Here is a 13479-nt window from a genome sequence, read left to right as displayed (position 1 = left end):
CTTATAAAAAGAATGTTTTAAAGCTAACGGCGCACGAGAAAAATTTTCATGCGCGTTCTATGCAACATTGCTCAATTGCACGCGCATGAAAAAAAAATTGCTCGTGTCCCATATCTACTTTTTACTCCAATGGAACAGTTAGGTTCCCCTTCCTTAAAGCATTTAAAGGTTATTTGAGAATGGACTTTAATCACCAAAGTGAGATCTTTATAAAAATTGTTAAGGCTTCTTCATCAAAAAGCTTTTGGTTTGGTTGCCCGCTTTGACTTTCCGCCATCTTGCTTTTGATGCTTGTATGTTATAAAATATTTCTGGTTTGTTTTGATTTGTATGAATAAATTTGATTGGTGAAAAACAAAAATGATATAAAAATTCCACTTAAGGTGCGGGGACACAAGAGGTTTTTACTTTAGAAATATGTTTCTACTTTCAAAACAAAAATTGATTTCATTTTTGTTTCAGCAAAAGAAAATTTAGGAAAGAATCTTGCAAGTTCTAGTAATTTGTTTTCATGCGCTTGCAACATCGTTTTTTTGTTTTAATCGCATGACAAATTGTTTCCGTGTTCCCGAGGCTTTATTATGTGGAAAAAATTGAGCTCGTTGGCTTGTTATAAGCATACTATGATGACCTTATGAAATTTTCAGATCATGTAGCCTAGTACACAAACCTATTTTCTTTTGAATAAACAAACTTTTCAAAGTAGCGAACGAGCCACTCTAGTAAGATTTGAATAATAAAAAAAAATGTTCGCTTAACGTAAACATATACCCAGGCTCAAATTTGGTGAGAACGTTTTCGTAATTATCTGAAGGCAAACAAGGGGTTCCCAAAAAATAGACGCAAAAGTAAAACGCCTGTATGCTGTTTATTTTATAAGGGGAGGAATATGGAAGAGTTTTTCGAATCGTCCAGCACAAATTTTTTTGTTCGCCTTAAGTTGTCTGCTGTAGTACATATAAAGTGTTACACTGTGCACTGTAATTGTTAATAATTGAGAAAGTAGGCAGAAAGTCATTATTTGATAATTTTAGGACACATACTATTTACACACTTGATTTTGACGGACGGACGGACAGACGTATACGGGCATTATAATATAGATAGGTATTATCCCGTGGTATTATCTGGAACTTGCAAAATGTGCAAATGTCCAAAACGTGATTTGTGAAAATTAATACTTTAACAGTACAACACTAGACTTAAAATTCAAAAGCGAGAAACGAAAACGTTTTAGCATATCCATTTATTAAGTATCATTGCTTGTGGTGGTATTTTGGAAATGTTTTATTAAACCTGCGACATGACTAAAATCTTTATCAAGTTTAAGATATCTAAGATTTAACCATAAAGTTGGATCCTACAAGTTTAACATGCGATTCCGTCGTACTAATATTTAGACTAAGGTGAATACAGCAAAGTCTAAAGTCATGATTAGTAGCATTGCAGTTAAGTGTGACCTTGTAGTTGGATAGTGGCCTTGTGGAGTTTGCAGGAAAGGGATTGGTAGTAACTCAATTTTTTGTCAGACTTGCAAGCATTGGGTACATAAAAAGTGCAGTAGTAATAGTGGAAGGTTAAGAGCTGACATTCAGTTTGTATGCAAGCGTTGCAGAGGTGAGATTATAGAGAATGAAGTATTTCCAGCTTTAATAATGTACAACAGTAGTTTGTTAGAGATAGTTGAGAACTTCTGTTACTTACGTGATATGTTGGGCAGTGAAGGGAGTGCTGGAAGAAGTCCTACTTGCAGGATAGGTTCTGTTTGGAAAAAGTTCAGAGAGTTACTTCCTTTGTTGACTAGCACAGTCTTGTCAATTGAGGTAAAAGGTATGTTGTATGAGGATTGTGTAAGAAGTGTTATGTTGTACAGTAGTGAGACATGGACAGCGAAGCAGGAAGATCTTGACCGTTTAGAAAGAAACGTTATGAGAATTTTATCAACTGAAAATAAACTATTGACAACAAAGTAAATTCCGCAATATTCTTAGACCCTAGATCCCAGACGTTTAAAAATATAACAATATTTTTTGACATCTGACAATATAAATTTGACAAAAATTTTAATTTACTGCAATTTTCAGCACCATTAATAAAAACAAGGACGCGAGTTTTCTACGATTTTGTTCTCAATATTTTTAAACCCTACACACTTTTGATATTGCGAAAATTATACCTTACAAAAATAAATTGGCTTCTAACATAAAAGAAGATAGAAAAATGTATTTTGATTAAAAATACTATGTGAAGAATTGCCTGGGTGGACGTCATCTAATTTGTATACGGCGATGGAGTAACATAAGGTGGAATCGAATTCAAACGTTTCTTTACACGTTCTCACTTTTTGCAAAATGTTGAAAAGAAAAAATATCAATTCATCAGGCGAGGAATATTTTATGGAATGTAGCGCGTGAAATTTGAAACTACCGCTAATTTCGAATGCTACTTTTATGTATTCAACACAATTCTGGACAAAGAATGTAAGATTCAGTTGATATCTTTAAGCAAATTTTTTTCTTGATTTGAAGGAATAATAAAAAAGCATAAGTTAATACTTTTTACCCTTCGCCGTCAGTTGGGTGTAGTGGCGTGCATCTGTAATCCAGCTACTTGGAGACTAAACTTACGAACGGCTTGAGTTCGGGACCACTATCGATCAGTTGTCTATGTCGATCAGGCGTCCACACTAAGCTCAGTGTCAACATGGTCTACAGGAAGGAATTCATGTAGTACCAGGTTCGATAATGAGGAACGTATCGGCCCAGGGCGGAAACGCAGCAGGCAAAAGTTCCCGCGCTGAGCAGTAGTGGGATAGCGCCTGTGAATAGGTGGTGTTCGGTAGCCCGCGCAAGACAGTCGAACGAAGATTTTCTTTCCAATATACTCTTTAATTTTTGAAGGAAAACGTAGAAACAAGTTCGGATTAAATTCTTAACCAGGCACTTTTGGTCTTTTTTTTTTACTTTCATAAACACGTATGTTTTACAAGGAACCTTTGCGTAGATACTTTAGTTGCTGGCTGTTTAATTTGGTATTCACACTCTTTCTTTAAGAATTTCAAAATTCTTTGCAGCCGGGTCATTATTTTTATCTCTAAAGAACAGGCCTAGTTTTTTAACCTTAAAACCGTAGGTTGATTTCCTTCTAACGCATGTCCTTTTTAAAGTAAAGGCGTGTAAAGAATTTGTAAACATTGGCTTACAAAAAAATGGTTCCTTATCTATTATTCTACAGATTTTAGTGCAATTGGTATAATCCAGTTGGCAAAAAGTAAAAATAATCGCGCACATCTGCGCGCCTCCAGCATTGCCTATCAGAAGACTTATTGATCCAATATAATTTATTTGGCGTTTTTTAAATTTCGACATTTTTTCAAAAATTCGAGTAATTTTATCACATGAAAATAAACTATTGACAACAAAGTAGATTCCACAATATTCTTAGACCTTAGATCCCAGACGTTTAAAAATATAACAATATTTTTTGACATCTGACAATATAAATTTGACAAAAATTTTAATTTACTGCAATTTTCAGCACCATTAATAAAAACAAGGACGCGAGTTTTCTACGATTTTGTTCTCAATATTTTTAAACCCTACACACTTTTGATATTGCGAAAATTATACCTTACAAAAATAAATTGGCTTCTAACATAAAAGAAGATAGAAAAATGTATTTTGATTAAAAATACTATGTGAAGAATTGCCTGGGTGGACGTCATCTAATTTGTATACGGCGATGGAGTAACATAAGGTGGAATCGAATTCAAACGTTTCTTTACACGTTCTCACTTTTTGCAAAATGTTGAAAAGAAAAAATATCAATTCATCAGGCGAGGAATATTTTATGGAATGTAGCGCGTGAAATTTGAAACTACCGCTAATTTCGAATGCTACTTTTATGTATTCAACACAATTCTGGACAAAGAATGTAAGATTCAGTTGATATCTTTAAGCAAATTTTTTTCTTGATTTGAAGGAATAATAAAAAAGCATAAGTTAATACTTTTTACCCTTCGCCGTTAGTTGGGTGTAGTGGCGTGCATCTGTAATCCAGCTACTTGGAGACTAAACTTACGAACGGCTTGAGTTCGGGACCACTATCGATCAGTTGTCTATGTCGATCAGGCGTCCACACTAAGCTCAGTGTCAACATGGTCTACAGGAAGGAATTCATGTAGTACCAGGTTCGATAATGAGGAACGTATCGGCCCAGGGCGGAAACGCAGCAGGCAAAAGTTCCCGCGCTGAGCAGTAGTGGGATAGCGCCTGTGAATAGGTGGTGTTCGGTAGCCCGCGCAAGACAGTCGAACGAAGATTTTCTTTCCAATATACTCTTTAATTTTTGAAGGAAAACGTAGAAACAAGTTCGGATTAAATTCTTAACCAGGCACTTTTGGTCTTTTTTTTTACTTTCATAAACACGTATGTTTTACAAGGAACCTTTGCGTAGATACTTTAGTTGCTGGCTGTTTAATTTGGTATTCACACTCTTTCTTTAAGAATTTCAAAATTCTTTGCAGCCGGGTCATTATTTTTATCTCTAAAGAACAGGCCTAGTTTTTTAACCTTAAAACCGTAGGTTGATTTCCTTCTAACGCATGTCCTTTTTAAAGTAAAGGGGTGTAAAGAATTTGTAAACATTGGCTTACAAAAAAATGGTTCCTTATCTATTATTCTACAGATTTTAGTGCAATTGGTATAATCCAGTTGGCAAAAAGTAAAAATAATCGCGCACATCTGCGCGCCTCCAGCATTGCCTATCAGAAGACTTATTGATCCAATATAATTTATTTGGCGTTTTTTAAATTTCGACATTTTTTCAAAAATTCGAGTAATTTTATCACATGAAAATAAACTATTGACAACAAAGTAAATTCCACAATATTCTTAGACCTTAGATCCCAGACGTTTAAAAATATAACAATATTTTTTGACATCTGACAATATAAATTTGACAAAAATTTTAATTTACTGCAATTTTCAGCACCATTAATAAAAACAAGGACGCGAGTTTTCTACGATTTTGTTCTCAATATATTTAAACTCTGCACACTTTTGATATTGCGAAAATTATACCTTACAAAAATAAATTGACTTCTAACATAAAAGAAGATAGAAAAATGTATTTTGATTAAAAATACCATGTGAAGAATTGCCTGGGTGGACGTCATCTAATTTGTATACGGCGATGGAGTAACATAAGGTGGAATCGAATTCAAACGTTTCTTTACACGTTCTCACTTTTTGCAAAATGTTGAAAAGAAAAAATATAAATTCATCAGGCGAGGAATATTTTATGGAAAGTAGCGCGTGAAATTTGAAACTACCGCTAATTTCGAATGCTACTTTTATGTATTCAACACAATTCTGGACAAAGAATGTAAGATTCAGTTGATATCTCTAAGCAAATTTTTTTCTTGATTTGAAGGAATAATAAAAAAGCATAAGTTAATACTTTTTACCCTTCGCCGTCAGTTGGGTGTAGTGGCGTGCACCTGTAATCCAGCTACTTGGAGACTAAACTTACGAACGGCTTGAGTTCGGGACCACTATCGGTCAGTTGTCTATGTCGATCAGGCGTCCACCCTAAGCTCAGTGTCAACATGGTCTACAGGAAGGAATTCATGTAGTACCAGGTTCGATAATGAGGAACGTATCGGCCCAGGGCGAAAACGCAGCAGGCAAAAGTTCCCGCGCTGAGCAGTAGTGGGATAGCGCCTGTGAATAGGTGGTGTTCGGTAGCCCGCGCAAGACAGTCGAACGAAGATTTTCTTTCCAATATACTCTTTAATTTTTGAAGGAAAACGTAGAAACAAGTTCGGATTAAATTCTTAACCAGGCACTTTTGGTCTTTTTTTTTTACTTTCATAAACACGTATGTTTTACAAGGAACCTTTGCGTAGATACTTTAGTTGCTGGCTGTTTAATTTGGTATTCACACTCTTTCTTTAAGAATTTCAAAATTCTTTGCAGCCGGGTCATTATTTTTATCTCTAAAGAACAGGCCTAGTTTTTTAACCTTAAAACCGTAGGTTGATTTCCTTCTAACGCATGTCCTTTTTAAAGTAAAGGCGTGTAAAGAATTTGTAAACATTGGCTTACAAAAAAATGGTTCCTTATCTATTATTCTACAGATTTTAGTGCAATTGGTATAATCCAGTTGGCAAAAAGTAAAAATAATCGCGCACATCTGCGCGCCTCCAGCATTGCCTATCAGAAGACTTATTGATCCAATATAATTTATTTGGCGTTTTTTAAATTTCGACATTTTTTCAAAAATTCGAGTAATTTTATCACATGAAAATAAACTATTGACAACAAAGTAGATTCCACAATATTCTTAGACCTTAGATCCCAGACGTTTAAAAATATAACAATATTTTTTGACATCTGACAATATAAATTTGACAAAAATTTTAATTTACTGCAATTTTCAGCACCATTAATAAAAACAAGGACGCGAGTTTTCTACGATTTTGTTCTCAATATTTTTAAACCCTACACACTTTTGATATTGCGAAAATTATACCTTACAAAAATAAATTGGCTTCTAACATAAAAGAAGATAGAAAAATGTATTTTGATTAAAAATACTATGTGAAGAATTGCCTGGGTGGACGTCATCTAATTTGTATACGGCGATGGAGTAACATAAGGTGGAATCGAATTCAAACGTTTCTTTACACGTTCTCACTTTTTGCAAAATGTTGAAAAGAAAAAATATCAATTCATCAGGCGAGGAATATTTTATGGAATGTAGCGCGTGAAATTTGAAACTACCGCTAATTTCGAATGCTACTTTTATGTATTCAACACAATTCTGGACAAAGAATGTAAGATTCAGTTGATATCTTTAAGCAAATTTTTTTCTTGATTTGAAGGAATAATAAAAAAGCATAAGTTAATACTTTTTACCCTTCGCCGTTAGTTGGGTGTAGTGGCGTGCATCTGTAATCCAGCTACTTGGAGACTAAACTTACGAACGGCTTGAGTTCGGGACCACTATCGATCAGTTGTCTATGTCGATCAGGCGTCCACACTAAGCTCAGTGTCAACATGGTCTACAGGAAGGAATTCATGTAGTACCAGGTTCGATAATGAGGAACGTATCGGCCCAGGGCGGAAACGCAGCAGGCAAAAGTTCCCGCGCTGAGCAGTAGTGGGATAGCGCCTGTGAATAGGTGGTGTTCGGTAGCCCGCGCAAGACAGTCGAACGAAGATTTTCTTTCCAATATACTCTTTAATTTTTGAAGGAAAACGTAGAAACAAGTTCGGATTAAATTCTTAACCAGGCACTTTTGGTCTTTTTTTTTACTTTCATAAACACGTATGTTTTACAAGGAACCTTTGCGTAGATACTTTAGTTGCTGGCTGTTTAATTTGGTATTCACACTCTTTCTTTAAGAATTTCAAAATTCTTTGCAGCCGGGTCATTATTTTTATCTCTAAAGAACAGGCCTAGTTTTTTAACCTTAAAACCGTAGGTTGATTTCCTTCTAACGCATGTCCTTTTTAAAGTAAAGGGGTGTAAAGAATTTGTAAACATTGGCTTACAAAAAAATGGTTCCTTATCTATTATTCTACAGATTTTAGTGCAATTGGTATAATCCAGTTGGCAAAAAGTAAAAATAATCGCGCACATCTGCGCGCCTCCAGCATTGCCTATCAGAAGACTTATTGATCCAATATAATTTATTTGGCGTTTTTTAAATTTCGACATTTTTTCAAAAATTCGAGTAATTTTATCACATGAAAATAAACTATTGACAACAAAGTAAATTCCACAATATTCTTAGACCTTAGATCCCAGACGTTTAAAAATATAACAATATTTTTTGACATCTGACAATATAAATTTGACAAAAATTTTAATTTACTGCAATTTTCAGCACCATTAATAAAAACAAGGACGCGAGTTTTCTACGATTTTGTTCTCAATATATTTAAACTCTGCACACTTTTGATATTGCGAAAATTATACCTTACAAAAATAAATTGACTTCTAACATAAAAGAAGATAGAAAAATGTATTTTGATTAAAAATACCATGTGAAGAATTGCCTGGGTGGACGTCATCTAATTTGTATACGGCGATGGAGTAACATAAGGTGGAATCGAATTCAAACGTTTCTTTACACGTTCTCACTTTTTGCAAAATGTTGAAAAGAAAAAATATAAATTCATCAGGCGAGGAATATTTTATGGAAAGTAGCGCGTGAAATTTGAAACTACCGCTAATTTCGAATGCTACTTTTATGTATTCAACACAATTCTGGACAAAGAATGTAAGATTCAGTTGATATCTCTAAGCAAATTTTTTTCTTGATTTGAAGGAATAATAAAAAAGCATAAGTTAATACTTTTTACCCTTCGCCGTCAGTTGGGTGTAGTGGCGTGCACCTGTAATCCAGCTACTTGGAGACTAAACTTACGAACGGCTTGAGTTCGGGACCACTATCGGTCAGTTGTCTATGTCGATCAGGCGTCCACCCTAAGCTCAGTGTCAACATGGTCTACAGGAAGGAATTCATGTAGTACCAGGTTCGATAATGAGGAACGTATCGGCCCAGGGCGAAAACGCAGCAGGCAAAAGTTCCCGCGCTGAGCAGTAGTGGGATAGCGCCTGTGAATAGGTGGTGTTCGGTAGCCCGCGCAAGACAGTCGAACGAAGATTTTCTTTCCAATATACTCTTTAATTTTTGAAGGAAAACGTAGAAACAAGTTCGGATTAAATTCTTAACCAGGCACTTTTGGTCTTTTTTTTTACTTTCATAAACACGTATGTTTTACAAGGAACCTTTGCGTAGATACTTTAGTTGCTGGCTGTTTAATTTGGTATTCACACTCTTTCTTTAAGAATTTCAAAATTCTTTGCAGCCGGGTCATTATTTTTATCTCTAAAGAACAGGCCTAGTTTTTTAACCTTAAAACCGTAGGTTGATTTCCTTCTAACGCATGTCCTTTTTAAAGTAAAGGGGTGTAAAGAATTTGTAAACATTGGCTTACAAAAAAATGGTTCCTTATCTATTATTCTACAGATTTTAGTGCAATTGGTATAATCCAGTTGGCAAAAAGTAAAAATAATCGCGCACATCTGCGCGCCTCCAGCATTGTCTATCAGAAGACTTATTGATCCAATATAATTTATTTGGCGTTTTTTAAATTTCGACATTTTTTCAAAAATTCGAGTAATTTTATCACATGAAAATAAACTATTGACAACAAAGTAAATTCCACAATATTCTTAGACCTTAGATCCCAGACGTTTAAAAATATAACAATATTTTTTGACATCTGACAATATAAATTTGACAAAAATTTTAATTTACTGCAATTTTCAGCACCATTAATAAAAACAAGGACGCGAGTTTTCTACGATTTTGTTCTCAATATTTTTAAACCCTACACACTTTTGATATTGCGAAAATTATACCTTACAAAAATAAATTGGCTTCTAACATAAAAGAAGATAGAAAAATGTATTTTGATTAAAAATACTATGTGAAGAATTGCCTGGGTGGACGTCATCTAATTTGTATACGGCGATGGAGTAACATAAGGTGGAATCGAATTCAAACGTTTCTTTACACGTTCTCACTTTTTGCAAAATGTTGAAAAGAAAAAATATCAATTCATCAGGCGAGGAATATTTTATGGAATGTAGCGCGTGAAATTTGAAACTACCGCTAATTTCGAATGCTACTTTTATGTATTCAACACAATTCTGGACAAAGAATGTAAGATTCAGTTGATATCTTTAAGCAAATTTTTTTCTTGATTTGAAGGAATAATAAAAAAGCATAAGTTAATACTTTTTACCCTTCGCCGTCAGTTGGGTGTAGTGGCGTGCATCTGTAATCCAGCTACTTGGAGACTAAACTTACGAACGGCTTGAGTTCGGGACCACTATCGATCAGTTGTCTATGTCGATCAGGCGTCCACACTAAGCTCAGTGTCAACATGGTCTACAGGAAGGAATTCATGTAGTACCAGGTTCGATAATGAGGAACGTATCGGCCCAGGGCGGAAACGCAGCAGGCAAAAGTTCCCGCGCTGAGCAGTAGTGGGATAGCGCCTGTGAATAGGTGGTGTTCGGTAGCCCGCGCAAGACAGTCGAACGAAGATTTTCTTTCCAATATACTCTTTAATTTTTGAAGGAAAACGTAGAAACAAGTTCGGATTAAATTCTTAACCAGGCACTTTTGGTCTTTTTTTTTACTTTCATAAACACGTATGTTTTACAAGGAACCTTTGCGTAGATACTTTAGTTGCTGGCTGTTTAATTTGGTATTCACACTCTTTCTTTAAGAATTTCAAAATTCTTTGCAGCCGGGTCATTATTTTTATCTCTAAAGAACAGGCCTAGTTTTTTAACCTTAAAACCGTAGGTTGATTTCCTTCTAACGCATGTCCTTTTTAAAGTAAAGGGGTGTAAAGAATTTGTAAACATTGGCTTACAAAAAAATGGTTCCTTATCTATTATTCTACAGATTTTAGTGCAATTGGTATAATCCAGTTGGCAAAAAGTAAAAATAATCGCGCACATCTGCGCGCCTCCAGCATTGCCTATCAGAAGACTTATTGATCCAATATAATTTATTTGGCGTTTTTTAAATTTCGACATTTTTTCAAAAATTCGAGTAATTTTATCACATGAAAATAAACTATTGACAACAAAGTAAATTCCACAATATTCTTAGACCTTAGATCCCAGACGTTTAAAAATATAACAATATTTTTTGACATCTGACAATATAAATTTGACAAAAATTTTAATTTACTGCAATTTTCAGCACCATTAATAAAAACAAGGACGCGAGTTTTCTACGATTTTGTTCTCAATATATTTAAACTCTGCACACTTTTGATATTGCGAAAATTATACCTTACAAAAATAAATTGACTTCTAACATAAAAGAAGATAGAAAAATGTATTTTGATTAAAAATACCATGTGAAGAATTGCCTGGGTGGACGTCATCTAATTTGTATACGGCGATGGAGTAACATAAGGTGGAATCGAATTCAAACGTTTCTTTACACGTTCTCACTTTTTGCAAAATGTTGAAAAGAAAAAATATAAATTCATCAGGCGAGGAATATTTTATGGAAAGTAGCGCGTGAAATTTGAAACTACCGCTAATTTCGAATGCTACTTTTATGTATTCAACACAATTCTGGACAAAGAATGTAAGATTCAGTTGATATCTCTAAGCAAATTTTTTTCTTGATTTGAAGGAATAATAAAAAAGCATAAGTTAATACTTTTTACCCTTCGCCGTCAGTTGGGTGTAGTGGCGTGCACCTGTAATCCAGCTACTTGGAGACTAAACTTACGAACGGCTTGAGTTCGGGACCACTATCGGTCAGTTGTCTATGTCGATCAGGCGTCCACCCTAAGCTCAGTGTCAACATGGTCTACAGGAAGGAATTCATGTAGGACCAGGTTCGATAATGAGGAACGTATCGGCCCAGGGCGAAAACGCAGCAGGCAAAAGTTCCCGCGCTGAGCAGTAGTGGGATAGCGCCTGTGAATAGGTGGTGTTCGGTAGCCCGCGCAAGACAGTCGAACGAAGATTTTCTTTCCAATATACTCTTTAATTTTTGAAGGAAAACGTAGAAACAAGTTCGGATTAAATTCTTAACCAGGCACTTTTGGTCTTTTTTTTTACTTTCATAAACACGTATGTTTTACAAGGAACCTTTGCGTAGATACTTTAGTTGCTGGCTGTTTAATTTGGTATTCACACTCTTTCTTTAAGAATTTCAAAATTCTTTGCAGCCGGGTCATTATTTTTATCTCTAAAGAACAGGCCTAGTTTTTTAACCTTAAAACCGTAGGTTGATTTCCTTCTAACGCATGTCCTTTTTAAAGTAAAGGGGTGTAAAGAATTTGTAAACATTGGCTTACAAAAAAATGGTTCCTTATCTATTATTCTACAGATTTTAGTGCAATTGGTATAATCCAGTTGGCAAAAAGTAAAAATAATCGCGCACATCTGCGCGCCTCCAGCATTGTCTATCAGAAGACTTATTGATCCAATATAATTTATTTGGCGTTTTTTAAATTTCGACATTTTTTCAAAAATTCGAGTAATTTTATCACATGAAAATAAACTATTGACAACAAAGTAAATTCCACAATATTCTTAGACCTTAGATCCCAGACGTTTAAAAATATAACAATATTTTTTGACATCTGACAATATAAATTTGACAAAAATTTTAATTTACTGCAATTTTCAGCACCATTAATAAAAACAAGGACGCGAGTTTTCTACGATTTTGTTCTCAATATTTTTAAACCCTACACACTTTTGATATTGCGAAAATTATACCTTACAAAAATAAATTGGCTTCTAACATAAAAGAAGATAGAAAAATGTATTTTGATTAAAAATACTATGTGAAGAATTGCCTGGGTGGACGTCATCTAATTTGTATACGGCGATGGAGTAACATAAGGTGGAATCGAATTCAAACGTTTCTTTACACGTTCTCACTTTTTGCAAAATGTTGAAAAGAAAAAATATCAATTCATCAGGCGAGGAATATTTTATGGAATGTAGCGCGTGAAATTTGAAACTACCGCTAATTTCGAATGCTACTTTTATGTATTCAACACAATTCTGGACAAAGAATGTAAGATTCAGTTGATATCTTTAAGCAAATTTTTTTCTTGATTTGAAGGAATAATAAAAAAGCATAAGTTAATACTTTTTACCCTTCGCCGTCAGTTGGGTGTAGTGGCGTGCATCTGTAATCCAGCTACTTGGAGACTAAACTTACGAACGGCTTGAGTTCTGGACCACTATCGATCAGTTGTCTATGTCGATCAGGCGTCCACACTAAGCTCAGTGTCAACATGGTCTACAGGAAGGAATTCATGTAGTACCAGGTTCGATAATGAGGAACGTATCGGCCCAGGGCGGAAACGCAGCAGGCAAAAGTTCCCGCGCTGAGCAGTAGTGGGATAGCGCCTGTGAATAGGTGGTGTTCGGTAGCCCGCGCAAGACAGTCGAACGAAGATTTTCTTTCCAATATACTCTTTAATTTTTGAAGGAAAACGTAGAAACAAGTTCGGATTAAATTCTTAACCAGGCACTTTTGGTCTTTTTTTTTACTTTCATAAACACGTATGTTTTACAAGGAACCTTTGCGTAGATACTTTAGTTGCTGGCTGTTTAATTTGGTATTCACACTCTTTCTTTAAGAATTTCAAAATTCTTTGCAGCCGGGTCATTATTTTTATCTCTAAAGAACAGGCCTAGTTTTTTAACCTTAAAACCGTAGGTTGATTTCCTTCTAACGCATGTCCTTTTTAAAGTAAAGGGGTGTAAAGAATTTGTAAACATTGGCTTACAAAGAAATGGTTCCTTATCTATTATTCTACAGATTTTAGTGCAATTGGTATAATCCAGTTGGCAAAAAGTAAAAATAATCGCGCACATCTGCGCGCCTCCAGCATTGCCTAT

The sequence above is a fragment of the Hydractinia symbiolongicarpus genome, chromosome 10 (genome assembly GCF_029227915.1).
Source record: "Hydractinia symbiolongicarpus strain clone_291-10 chromosome 10, HSymV2.1, whole genome shotgun sequence".
NCBI lineage: Eukaryota > Metazoa > Cnidaria > Hydrozoa > Anthoathecata > Hydractiniidae > Hydractinia > Hydractinia symbiolongicarpus.
The sequence above is the reverse complement of the archived record's forward strand: the minus strand, read 5'-3'. Positions refer to the sequence as shown.